A 13309-nucleotide genomic window follows, 5' to 3' on the forward strand; every position below is an offset into this window, starting at 1 on the left:
TTAAGAGAAAAGAAATTATATGCAAAGTTATCTAAATGTGAGTTCTGGTTGAAGGAAGTGAGTTTCCTTGGCCATGTGATTTCGAGTGGTGGGATTTCTGTTGACCCGGCTAAAGTTGATGCTGTATTACAGTGGGAGACTCCGAAGTCTGCTACTGAGATACGCAGTTTTCTGGGGTTAGCTGGTTATTATCGCAGATTTATTGAGGGCTTCTCTAAGTTGGCATTGCCGTTGACGCAGTTGACTAAGAAGGGTCAAATGTATGTGTGGGATGCAGCTTGTGAAGCGAGTTTTGTCGAGTTGAAGGGGCGGTTGACCAGTGCTCCAGTGTTGATCTTGCCTAATCCTGGTGAGTCCTTCGTTGTTTATTGTGATGCTTCTTTGATGGGTCTTGGTGGTGTTTTGATGCAGAACGGTAAAGTTGTAGCTTATGCTTCTAGACAGTTGAAAGTTCATGAGAGGAATTATCCTACGCATGATCTAGAACTTGCAGCTGTTGTATTTGTGTTGAAAATGTGGAGGCATTATCTGTATGGTTCCAGGTTCGAAGTGTTCAGTGATCACAAGAGTCTGAAGTATCTGTTTGATCAGAAAGAGTTAAATATGAGGCAGAGAAGGTGGTTAGAATTACTGAAGGATTTTGACTTTGAATTGAGTTATCATCCCGGTAAGGCTAATGTAGTTGCAGATGCGCTGAGTAGAAAGTCTCTACATATGTCTATGATGATGGTTCGAGAGCTTGAGTTAATTGAACAGTTCCGTGATATGAGTTTGGGTTGTGAAGTTTCCGCTGATAGTGTAAAGTTGGGTATGCTGAAGTTGACTAGTGGAATTCTGGAAGATATTCGGAATGGTCAGCAAGTTGATGTCGCTCTAGTTGATCATATTACTATGGTTAACCAGGGTAATGGTGGTAATTTTGAGATTGATGAGAATGGTATCCTGCGATTTAAAGGTAGAGTTTGTGTTCCTGAGGTGTCTGAATTGAAAAAGAGTATTCTTGAAGAGGGCCATAGGAGTGGATTGAGTATCCATCCAGGTGCAACTAAAATGTATCAAGATTTGAAGAAGTTGTTTTGGTGGGCTGGTATGAAAAGAGATGTTGCTAAGTTTGTGTATGCCTGTTTGACTTGTCAGAAGTCAAAGATTGAACATCAGAAACCGGCAGGTATGATGCAACCTTTGAAGATTCCTGAATGGAAGTGGGATAGCATTTCCATGGATTTTGTGACGGGATTGCCGAGGACGGTGAAAGGTAATGATTCTATTTGGGTGATTGTGGATCGATTGACTAAGTCGGCGCATTTCTTGCCGATGAAGATTAATCACTCTTTAGAGAAGTTGGCAGAGTTGTATATTGAGGAGATAGTGAGGCTGCATGGTATTCCATCCAATATTGTGTCTGATAGAGATCCCAGATTTACTTCTAGATTTTGGGAAAGTTTGCAGAAAGCGTTGGGGACTAAGTTGAGGTTGAGTTCAGCTTATCATCCTCAGACTGATGGTCAGACTGAAAGAACTATCCAATCCTTGGAGGATTTGTTGAGAGCTTGTGTGTTGGAGCAGAGTGGTTCTTGGGATAGTTATTTGCCGTTGGTGGAGTTTACTTATAATAATAGTTTTCATGCTAGTATCGGTATGGCTCCATATGAAGCATTGTATGGTAGGAGGTGTAGAACTCCATTGTGTTGGTATGAATCAGGTGAGAGTGTTGTACTCGGACCTGAGATTGTGCAGCAGACGACTGAAAGGGTTAAGATGATTCAGGAGAAAATGAAGATTTCTCAGAGTCGTCAGAAGAGTTATCATGATAACAGGAGAAAGGCACTTGAGTTCCAAGAGGGAGATCATGTGTTCTTGAGAGTTACTCCGACGACAGGTGTGGGTAGAGCTTTAAAGTCTAAAAAGCTTACTCCGAGGTTTGTGGGTCCGTATCAGATTTTGAAGAGGGTTGGGGAAGTGGCGTATCGGATAGCTTTACCGCCGTCGCTTTCTAATCTGCATGATGTGTTTCATGTATCTCAGTTAAGAAAGTATATTGCGGATCCTTCGCATGTTGTTCAGTTGGATGATATCCAGGTGAGGGATAATTTGACCGTTGAGGTGTTGCCAATTCGGATAGATGACCGAGAAGAGAAGACCCTGAGAGGTAAGAAGATTGCTCTAGTGAAAGTTGTTTGGGGAGGTCCAGCTGGTGAGAGCTTGACTTGGGAGCGTGAAGATCAGATGAAGGAGTCGTATCCGGCTCTATTTGCTTGAGGTATGTTTTCGAGGACGAAAACTCTTTTAGTGGGGGAGAGTTGTAACACCCCGATTAAAATAAGAGAATTATTTAATTGAGTTAATATTATTTTATTAATTTAATTAAATAAAGTTGAATTATTGGATTATTTTTATTATTATTATAGATGTTATTTATTTAATAATAATTAAATAAATAAAATAAATGGAATATGAAGAGTGGAAGGGTAAAAGGGGAAATTGGATAAAAGAGGCCAAAGTGAGGACTCAGGTTGTTTTCACGTGTTTTTGCCTCAGAGTCAGAGAAAGGGGGGAGAAACGCTGAAGAGAAAGAGAAGGAAGAGGAAAAGGCCAAAGATTGCTCAGAGCTTCCTTCAATCCAAAGAGGTAAGGGGTCTGAACCTTATTAAACAATAATATGCTGAAATGGTGAAATATTAGATGAACGAATTTGGGATTTTAATCGAAGAATTCGTAGAAATTATATGCAATGATGTTAGGAATTGTGAAATCGAATAGGAGACTAATTGTATTAGATGATATGAGTGATTTTGTGCGAAATTTGGACTGTGGAAGGATGAATTTGGATAGATCTCGTAGCAGAGAAGCCATTGCAGATCTGGAGATCTGGTTTCTGGTCATACGCGTATGGCACTAGGCAATACGCGTATGAGATGGCTGGTACGCGTATGGCGCTAGGCAATACGCGTATGGATGAGGAAGATGATGTTTTGAACGTGTTTTGGTCTCTGTTGGTACGCGTATGGGAATGTGATACGCGTAGCATACGCGTATGGACATGGGCAATACGCGTATGGATTTGGTCAGGCGTGGGCAATACGCGTATGAGTATAGGCAATACGCGTATGGGCAGACTGTGGTCTTTCCGGGGCTGTTGTTGTGCAGTTTTGGTTGTTTAGGCTGAGCGGGGTAACTTAGCTGATGCATGGTATACGAGGGATCATTTCCCGTTGCTTTGAGTGGTATAGATGTTAGTAGAGTGTGATAATACTGTATTTGATTATGTGGCATGATGTGATATGCTTTTATGATAGAATGCGTTAATGATGATGATACATGACTATATGATGCTGTTGTTGCTATGTTGATTATGATGCATGCTTGGTGTGCATGCATTCATGAAAGGCCGATGCCTAGTGATGAACGGACTGAGTTCCAATGATGTTGTTGACTCCGGGCTTGTTGAGAGGCTTGGTTCCTTACGGGGAACTCGGATTCTATGGTGATGAATCTGGGAGTGGTGATCCTGTAGTTGGTCACAAAATGGGTATACCGAGTCGTGTTGAGTCATGCATGGGTGTGTGCATTGCATTTGATATGTTGTTTTGTTGATGTTCATGAATATGTTGATTATGAGGATTATGATGAGCTGTGTTGGCATATGTGAAATATATTTATGTTTATATTTCTGTCGTTATATTATTATTTAATAATGTAATTCTCACCCCTTCTGCATGTGTTTATGTTCATCTATGATGAGCAATGTGCAGATAAAGAGGAGTAGCTATTGTTGAGGTTTGAAGAATAAGTGTAGAGTTATTCTACAGAGTCGAGTCAAATGCTCTGGTCATGTGACACCGGGGTTATGGGATTCGATAGATAATTGATTATTATTTACGTTGTTTATGATGATTAACATGTTGAGACGTTTTGGTTGAGATAATGTTGAACCATTATTATGAATTGTTATATGATGAATGGTAATATTTATTGTTGTTGTCCGCTGCGAAGTTTTAAATAAAATAAATAATATGTTTTATGTTGTGATGCGATAATTGTTATGTTGTAAGAAATGTAAACTCTTCTACATGTTGTACTCTGATAATCTATTTAAATATGTCGTTTGGGTAGAAGGGTGTTACACTAGCCATTAGAAAGTAGTGAGATAACTGACTTCGGTTCCGACTGGGGTTGGTTGAGACTCGATACTACACTCTTTGAGATTGGACTTTAGGGAAGCTTTGGTCAACCACTTGGTGTTGCACTGAAGTGGACTTAAGGGAAGGTCAATGATTGGAGATCCTTTTAGAACCCGGTTACTATTCTAGGACAGGTTGAACCAACCAAACTTCAGTAGGGAGGGTACTTACCTATGGAACTCATGCAAGCCTTAAAACTTAGGAATGATTGTTGTGTGACTTGCTTGCGCTTGTTATTTACTTAACATCATAACATCGTAACTTACATAACATCATAACATCATAACATCATGACATTGTACTAACCATTTCAAGGACTTAGGGATTCAACTTTGCTCTGTTAAACAGGTTATGGCTTCCAGGAAGACCATCCGGATCAATCTTGTAGCGATCTCTCCTCAACTCAAGGATTTAGTGTCAGAACTTCCCGATCATGCTCAGTTCACCAAGAAACATGGTTCTCTCCTCAATTTAGTTACCACCGGTTTCAAAGAAGATATGATGAGAGTTCTATTCCAGTTCTTCGATCCTAAACATCATTGCTTCACCTTCCCAGATTACCAGTTGGTACCCACATTAGAAGAATTTTCCAGGCTGCTTGGGATACCTATCCTTGATCAAATACCTTTCAGTGGTTTAGAAAAGATTCCAAAGTCTGAAGAAGTTGTCGCGGCTTTACACATGACAAAGTCCGACATTGAAACTAATTGGGTAACAAGAAGTGGAGTTAAGGGTTTACTGGCCAAGTTTATGATAAATAAGGCCCGAGAATTCCTAAAAGTTATGAATGTCCATGCTTTCGAAGATGTTCTAGCACTACTAATTTATGGCTTGGTGCTATTTCCTAACCCGGATCAATTCATAGACATGAATGCTATTAAGATATTTCTCACTCATAACCCTGTGCCTACCTTGCTTGGAGACATTTTGCATTCCCTTCACACCTGTACTGTGAAAAGGCAAGGGACTCTCATGTGTTGCATACCTTTATTATCTAGGTGGTTTATTTCGCACCTTCCTCAATCAGTTTTGAAGAATGAGCAGAATTTGAAATAGTCTTAAAGGATAATGTCGCTCTCGCATTCAGACATCCATTGGTGTCCTCAACCCAAAGACAATGTTATCATCATTGACCGTTGTGGGGAATTCTCTAACGTACCACTCCTGGGGATAAGAGGGGGTATTACTTATAACCCAGCTTTAGCCCTACGTCAGTTTGGTTATGCTCGAAGAGAGGGTCCACATGAAATAATTATTCGAGGCACTGTGTTTGACTATGACAACGACTCTCAAGGTCTCCGTCAAAGGTTTGTACGAGCTTGGGGCATGGTAAAAAGAAGCACTTTAGGACAGAAAAACTCTATTCCTATGGAACCTTATCTCAGGTGGGTACGCGCCAGAGCTCGTGAGCTTACCATGCCATATCTTGCAATCGGACCTCTGATTGTCGAACCAAAAGTTGAAGGAGGTGCCCCTTAGATCATTCCTTATCCAGATATGCCTACCAATGTTGAAGAATTGAAGAAATCCTGGATCCAGTTGAGAGAGGAAAGGGATACTTTTGAAACTCAGTTTGGTGCAGAAAGGAAGAAAGTGTTAGAACTTACCAGCCAGCTTAATGAGGAACGAAGACTCAATGCATATCTTCGCCCAAAAAGAAGCCGTCCCTGGGAGACTTGAGCTTTCATTGTATTTTATTATTTTCGTTGTAATAAACGTTGATTAAAAAATTATTAATAAAAGTTCCTTTCTTGGTGGTTCACGCAAAGTTAAATTCCAAAAGTCCTTGAAAACATTTCATACATTGCATAGCATAACATAACATTGCATACCAGGTATTCTAAAGGATCAATGTTCTCACGGTCTTCCTTCTAAACAGAAAAATGGCCCTCGAACAAACTGTCAAAGATCTCCAGGCTCAGAATGCTCAATTCTAGGAGATGATCTTGAACTTATCCAAGGGGCAGGAGGAGCTGAAGGCCCTCTTGCTCGAGAAGAAGAAAGACAAGAAAGCTGTGAGTTACATTAACCCGGGAAGAAGGCTTAAAGGACAGGCCGCAGGAGTCAAGATTGGAATTCCGAAGGATAAAGAAGATGAGACAGAAAATGATTCGGAAGAGGAGAATGTTGATCCCTTCGACCCTGAGGACGACGATGAAGATTATGAAAATGAACAGTACTCTCCAAAAGATGATAAGTATAAGTTGCTGGAAGAACGCATGCTAGCTATGGAAGGTCAGAAGGCGCCCGGTCTGGATTTCGAAAGCTTAGGTCTGGTCTCTGATGTAGTCATTCCCCGTAAATTCAAGGTCCCCGCTTTCACTAAGTATGATGGTGCGTCTTGTCCTCAGATGCATCTGAGAGCTTATGTGAGAAAGATTCAGTCGTATACCACTGATAGGAAGCTATGGATCCATTTCTTCCAAGAGAGTCTGTCTGGCGCACAGTTGGAGTGGTATTATCAGCTCGAGAGCTCTAACATCCACACCTGGACTGATTTAGCGACAGCTTTCTACAAGCATTACCAGTATAACTCTGAATTGGCGCCTACTCGGCTACAGTTGCAGAATATGACTATGGGATCTAAAGAAAGCTTCAAAGAATATGCTCAAAAATGGAGAGATTTTGCTGGCAGAGTCAAACCCCCTATGACTGATCGAGAATTAGTGGACATGTTCATGGGTACACTGACTGGCCCATTCTACAACCATCTACTGGGAAGTTCTTCATCGGGTTTCACTGAACTTATATTGACAGGTGAACGTGTTGAAAGCGGCATTCGAAGTGGAAAGATACAGGTGGCTACCTCTGCAAGCACCAAAAAGTCCTATCAGGAGAGGAACGAGTCAAATGTTGTGTACGGTCAAAGGGGTCATAACAAGAAAAATCGTGACCATACTGTTGGAGCAGTTACGATCGCAGCACCGCCATCTCAAAACTTCCAACACAGACAAGACAGGCCAAGAAGACAGTTTACCAAGATCAATATGACTTTAGCACAAGCACTGCAGGGTATGCTAAAAGCAAATTTAATTACCCTCAGAGATCCTCCTGCAAATCCCAACACTACTTCTCCTCGGTATAATCCCAATTCCAGGTGTGCATATCACTCCGATAGCCCGGGGCATGATACAAACGATTGCTGGTTGTTGAAGAATAAGATTCAGGATATGATCGATGCTGGAGAGATTGATTTTGATCCTCCGGAGACTCCTAATGTCATCACTGCTCCTCTGCCTAATCATGACAAGACTGTTAATGTTGTAGAAGATGCTGATAACGATTTCGACTAGGATAGCTGGATTTTCCCAACAATTGGTGACGGACTCAATAATTGGAAGGCTGAAGACACTATCCCGGTTTCCTTTAGTCAGGAGTAATTGTTATTGCTTATTTTAATGTATTAAATTTTGTTAAGGGTTTTGTCATTTTCATAAGCATATTCACATTCAATAAATCAATGGACCTTTTTGCATTCAAATATTACGCTCTTTATCTTTCTTGTCATCTTTCAAACAAGCTATGTTTTCTTACACACACTCACGTAACAAATAACAGATCCATATCCACTCTGGATCCTGTTGATAATAATTTTGCTACTGTTCATTATGACTTTGAAAATCCGATCTACCAAGCCGAGGATGGAAGCGAGGAAGATTGTGAAGTACCTGGAGAGCTTGCCAGACTGTTACTGCAAGAAGAAAAGACTATACAGTCGCATGAGGAATCAATTGAAACTGTAGATCTGGGTACTAGAGTGGACAAGAAAGAAGTCAGAGGCTTCTTGGGGCGCTTGAATTACATTGCCCGATTTATCTCCCATTTGACTGCTACTTGCAAACCCATCTTCAAATTACTGGAAAAAAAAATCAAGAGATAATATGGAATGATGAACGTCAAGAAGCTTTTGACAAAATCAAGAAGTGTCTCCAAGAACCTCCAATTCTGATGCCACCAGTTGAAGGAAGACCTCTAATCATGTAGTTGACCATGTTAGAAAATTCAATGGGGTGTGTGTTGGGGCAACATGACGAGTCTGGTCGAAAAGAGCATGCCATATACTACCTTAGCAAAAAGTTTACCGACTGTGAAACAAGATACTCACTGCTCGAGAAAACTTGTTGTGCTTTGGCTTGGGCTGCTCGCCGACTAAGACAGTATGTGTTGAATCATACCACTTTATTGATTTCTAAAATGGAAACCTGCTCTCTCCTGAAAGAGTTATCACTGATAATGGTACTAATTTGAACAACAAGATGATTACTGAACTCTGCACACAGTTCAAAATAAAACACCATAACTCTTCTCCGTACCGGCCAAAGATGAATGGCGCCGTAGAAGCTGCTAATAAGAATATTAAGAAGATTATACAAAAGATGACAGTAACATACAAAGACTGGCATGAGATGTTACCCTTTGCTCTTCATGGTTATCACATTTTTGTGCGCACTTCGACAGGGGCAACTCCGTTCTCTTTAGTCTACGGAATGGAAGCCATTTTACCAGTGGAAGTTCAGATTCCCTCTCTAAGAATTATGAAAGACGCAAGCTTAGAGGAAGATGAATGGATTCAGACTCGACTCGATCAGATAAATTTGATTGATGAAAAGAGACTCGCGGTTGTTTGTCATGGGCAGATATATCAGAAGCGCATGACCCAGGCGTTTAATAAAAAAGTCAAGAGACGGGTATATCAAATTGGCGACTTGGTAATAAAGCGTATCATTCTACCACAAGGTGATCTCAGAGGCAAATGGACTCCCACATACGAAGGGCCATTTGTGGTTAAGAAGGTATTCTCTAGTGGAGCCATGATACTTGCTACAATGGACGGCGAAGACTTCCCGCATCCCGTGAACACGGACATAGTTAAAAAATACTACGCATGAAAGAGACCCGCTAGGTCGACGTATCTAGGAAAAAGTAAGGGCATCCCGGCGAACCAAAAGGGTTCGGGCAAAAATTAGGGATAAAGATATAAAAATGTACACCCGGCAAGTCGGAAACCTGAAAAGGCGGCTTGGGCAAAAAAGGGTATCCTGGTGGACTGAAAACCTGAAAAGGCGGTCCAGGCAAAAATTAGGGATTAAAGCGTATGACTATGTCCCGTTCTCAGTCAGCTTCACCCAAGTCAAAGGGACTGAACAAGCCAATCATTTCTATCCGACAGCAGGAGATGAGACGCTTGAAGACATAATGACAGTAGCAGAATTAAAGTCAATAGGACTTTTTCTGCATAGCTTTCTCTTTGTTTCTTGACAATTTCCTCTTACTAGGATTTTTGTCTCCTTGTACACAAATTACCTGTTTATAGGCCCTCTTTCAAAATCAATACAATTTTATTTCGAAAAAGATGCTTTTGTTTTACTTTCTCTGTTTTGTTTGCGTAAACGTCCATTGATTTAATTTGAATTAATATATGCATTTGAATATGATCGATGTTTACCAAAAATACATACATAAAATAGAGATCACAATTACTAAAAGACTTCGGGATCGAGGATTAAGTCTAACCGTGCTTTCCAATGAATCCGTTGCTAATTCTACCCCCCAGCAAAACCAGTTATTCCCCATAAGAAATTGGCATTACTAGACGACTGGTCATCTCTTCCATCCCCATCCAGGCTCTGTTGAATGTTTCTACCATCAGACAGAAAACAAGTATCCCCAGCTAAGAAAGGGTCATCAATGCAAATGTCTCCTGTAACACCCTTCTACCCAAACGACATATTTAAATAGATTATCAGAGTACAACATGTAGAAGAGTTTACATTTCTTACAACATAACAATTATCGCATCACAACATAAAACATATTATTTATTTTATTTAAAACTTCGCAGCGGACAACAACAATAAATATTACCATTCATCATATAACAATTCATAATAATGGTTCAACATTATCTCAACCAAAACGTCTCAACATGTTAATCATCATAAACAACGTAAATAATAATCAATTATCTATCGAATCCCATAACCCCGGTGTCACATGACCAGAGCATTTGACTCGACTCTGTAGAATAACTCTACACTTATTCTTCAAACCTCAACAATAGCTACTCCTCTTTATCTGCACATTGCTCATCATAGATGAACATAAACACATGCAGAAGGGGTGAGAATTACATTATTAAATAATAATATAACGACAGAAATATAAACATAAATATATTTCACATATGCCAACACAGCTCATCATAATCCTCATAATCAACATATTCATGAACATCAACAAAACAACATATCAAATGCAATGCACACACCCATGCATGACTCAACACGACTCGGTATACCCATTTTGTGACCAACTACAGGATCACCACTCCCAGATTCATCACCATAGAATCCGAGTTCCCCGTAAGGAACCAAGCCTCTCAACAAGCCCGGAGTCAACAACATCATTGGAACTCAGTCCGTTCATCACTAGGCATCGGCCTTTCATGAATGCATGCACACCAAGCATGCATCATAATCAACATAGCAACAACAGCATCATATAGTCATGTTATCATCATCATTAACGCATTCTATCATAAAAGCATATCACATCATGCCACATAATCAAATACAGTATTATCACACTCTACTAACATCTATACCACTCAAAGCAACGGGAAATGATCCCTCGTATACCATGCATCAGCTAAGTTACCCCGCTCAGCCTAAACAACCAAAACTGCACAACAACAGCCCCGGAAAGACCACAGTCTGCCCATACGCGTATTGTCTATACTCATACGCGTATTGCCCACGCCTGACCAAATCCATACGCGTATTGCCCATGTCCATACGCGTATGCTACGCGTATCACATTCCCATACGCGTACCAACAGAGACCAAAACACGTTCAAAACATCATCTTCCTCATCCATACGCGTATTGCCTAGCGCCATACGCGTACCAGCCATCTCATACGCGTATTGCCTAGTGCCATACGCGTATGACCAGAAACCAGATCTCCAGATCTGCAATGGCTTCTCTGCTACGAGATCTATCCAAATTCATCCTTCCACAGTCCAAATTTCGCACAAAATCACTCATATCATCTAATACAATTAGTCTCCTATTCGATTTCACAATTCCTAACATCATTGCATATAATTTCTACGAATTCTTCGATTAAAATCCCAAATTCGTTCATCTAATATTTCACCATTTCAGCATATTATTGTTTAATAAGGTTCAGACCCCTTACCTCTTTGGATTGAAGGAAGCTCTGAGCAATCTTTGGCCTTTTCCTCTTCCTTCTCTTTCTCTTCAGCGTTTCTCCCCCCTTTCTCTGACTCTGAGGCAAAAACACGTGAAAACAACCTGAGTCCTCACTTTGGCCTCTTTTATCCAATTTCCCCTTTTACCCTTCCACTCTTCATATTCCATTTATTTTATTTATTTAATTATTATTAAATAAATAACATCTATAATAATAATAAAAATAATCCAATAATTCAACTTTATTTAATTAAATTAATAAAATAATATTAACTCAATTAAATAATTCTCTTATTTTAATCGGGGTGTTACAACTCTCCCCCACTAAAAGAGTTTTCGTCCTCGAAAACATACCTCAAGCAAATAGAGCCGGATACGACTCCTTCATCTGATCTTCACGCTCCCAAGTCAAGCTCTCACCAGCTGGACCTCCCCAAACAACTTTCACTAGAGCAATCTTCTTACCTCTCAGGGTCTTCTCTTCTCGGTCATCTATCCGAATTGGCAACACCTCAACGGTCAAATTATCCCTCATCTGGATATCATCCAACTGAACAACATGCGAAGGATCCGCAATATACTTTCTTAACTGAGATACATGAAACACATCATGCAGATTAGAAAGCGACGGCGGTAAAGCTATCCGATACGCCACTTCCCCAACCCTCTTCAAAATCTGATACGGACCCACAAACCTCGGAGTAAGCTTTTTAGACTTTAAAGCTCTACCCACACCTGTCGTCGGAGTAACTCTCAAGAACACATGATCTCCCTCTTGGAACTCAAGTGCCTTTCTCCTGTTATCATGATAACTCATCTGGCGACTCTGAGAAATCTTCATTTTCTCCTGAATCATCTTAACCCTTTCAGTCGTCTGCTGCACAATCTCAGGTCCGAGTACAACACTCACCTGATTCATACCAACACAATGGAGTTCTACACCTCCTACCATATAATGCTTCATATGGAGCCATACCGATACTAGCATGAAAACTATTATTATAAGTAAACTCCACCAACGGCAAATAACTATCCCAAGAACCACTCTGCTCCAACACACAAGCTCTCAACAAATCCTCCAAGGATTGGATAGTTCTTTCAGTCTGACCATCAGTCTGAGGATGATAAGCTGAACTCAACCTCAACTTAGTCCCCAACGCTTTCTGCAAACTTTCCCAAAATCTAGAAGTAAATCTGGGATCTCTATCAGACACAATATTGGATGGAATACCATGCAGCCTCACTATCTCCTCAATATACAACTCTGCCAACTTCTCTAAAGAGTGATTAATCTTCATCGGCAAGAAATGCGCCGACTTAGTCAATCGATCCACAATCACCCAAATAGAATCATTACCTTTCACCGTCCTCGGCAATCCCGTCACAAAATCCATGGAAATGCTATCCCACTTCCATTCAGGAATCTTCAAAGGTTGCATCATACCTGCCGGTTTCTGATGTTCAATCTTTGACTTCTGACAAGTCAAACAGGCATACACAAACTTAGCAACATCTCTTTTCATACCAGCCCACCAAAACAACTTCTTCAAATCTTGATACATTTTAGTTGCACCTGGATGGATACTCAATCCACTCCTATGGCCCTCTTCAAGAATACTCTTTTTCAATTCAGACACCTCAGGAACACAAACTCTACCTTTAAATCGCAGGATACCATTCTCATCAATCTCAAAATTACCACCATTACCCTGGTTAACCATAGTAATATGATCAACTAGAGCGACATCAACTTGCTGACCATTCCGAATATCTTCCAGAATTCCACTAGTCAACTTCAGCATACCCAACTTTACACTATCAGCGGAAACTTCACAACCCAAACTCATATCACGGAACTGTTCAATTAACTCAAGCTCTCGAACCATCATCATAGACATATGTAGAGACTTTCTA

At 40.5% G+C, this 13309-nt stretch overlaps 1 pseudogene; it reads right to left on the reverse strand.

The window, feature by feature from the left end:
* Positions 1–13309, reverse strand: part of LOC127092198 (uncharacterized) — a 51083-nt pseudogene that overhangs the window by 23869 nt on the left and 13905 nt on the right.

The sequence above is a fragment of the Lathyrus oleraceus genome, chromosome 6 (genome assembly GCF_024323335.1).
Source record: "Lathyrus oleraceus cultivar Zhongwan6 chromosome 6, CAAS_Psat_ZW6_1.0, whole genome shotgun sequence".
NCBI lineage: Eukaryota > Viridiplantae > Streptophyta > Magnoliopsida > Fabales > Fabaceae > Lathyrus > Lathyrus oleraceus.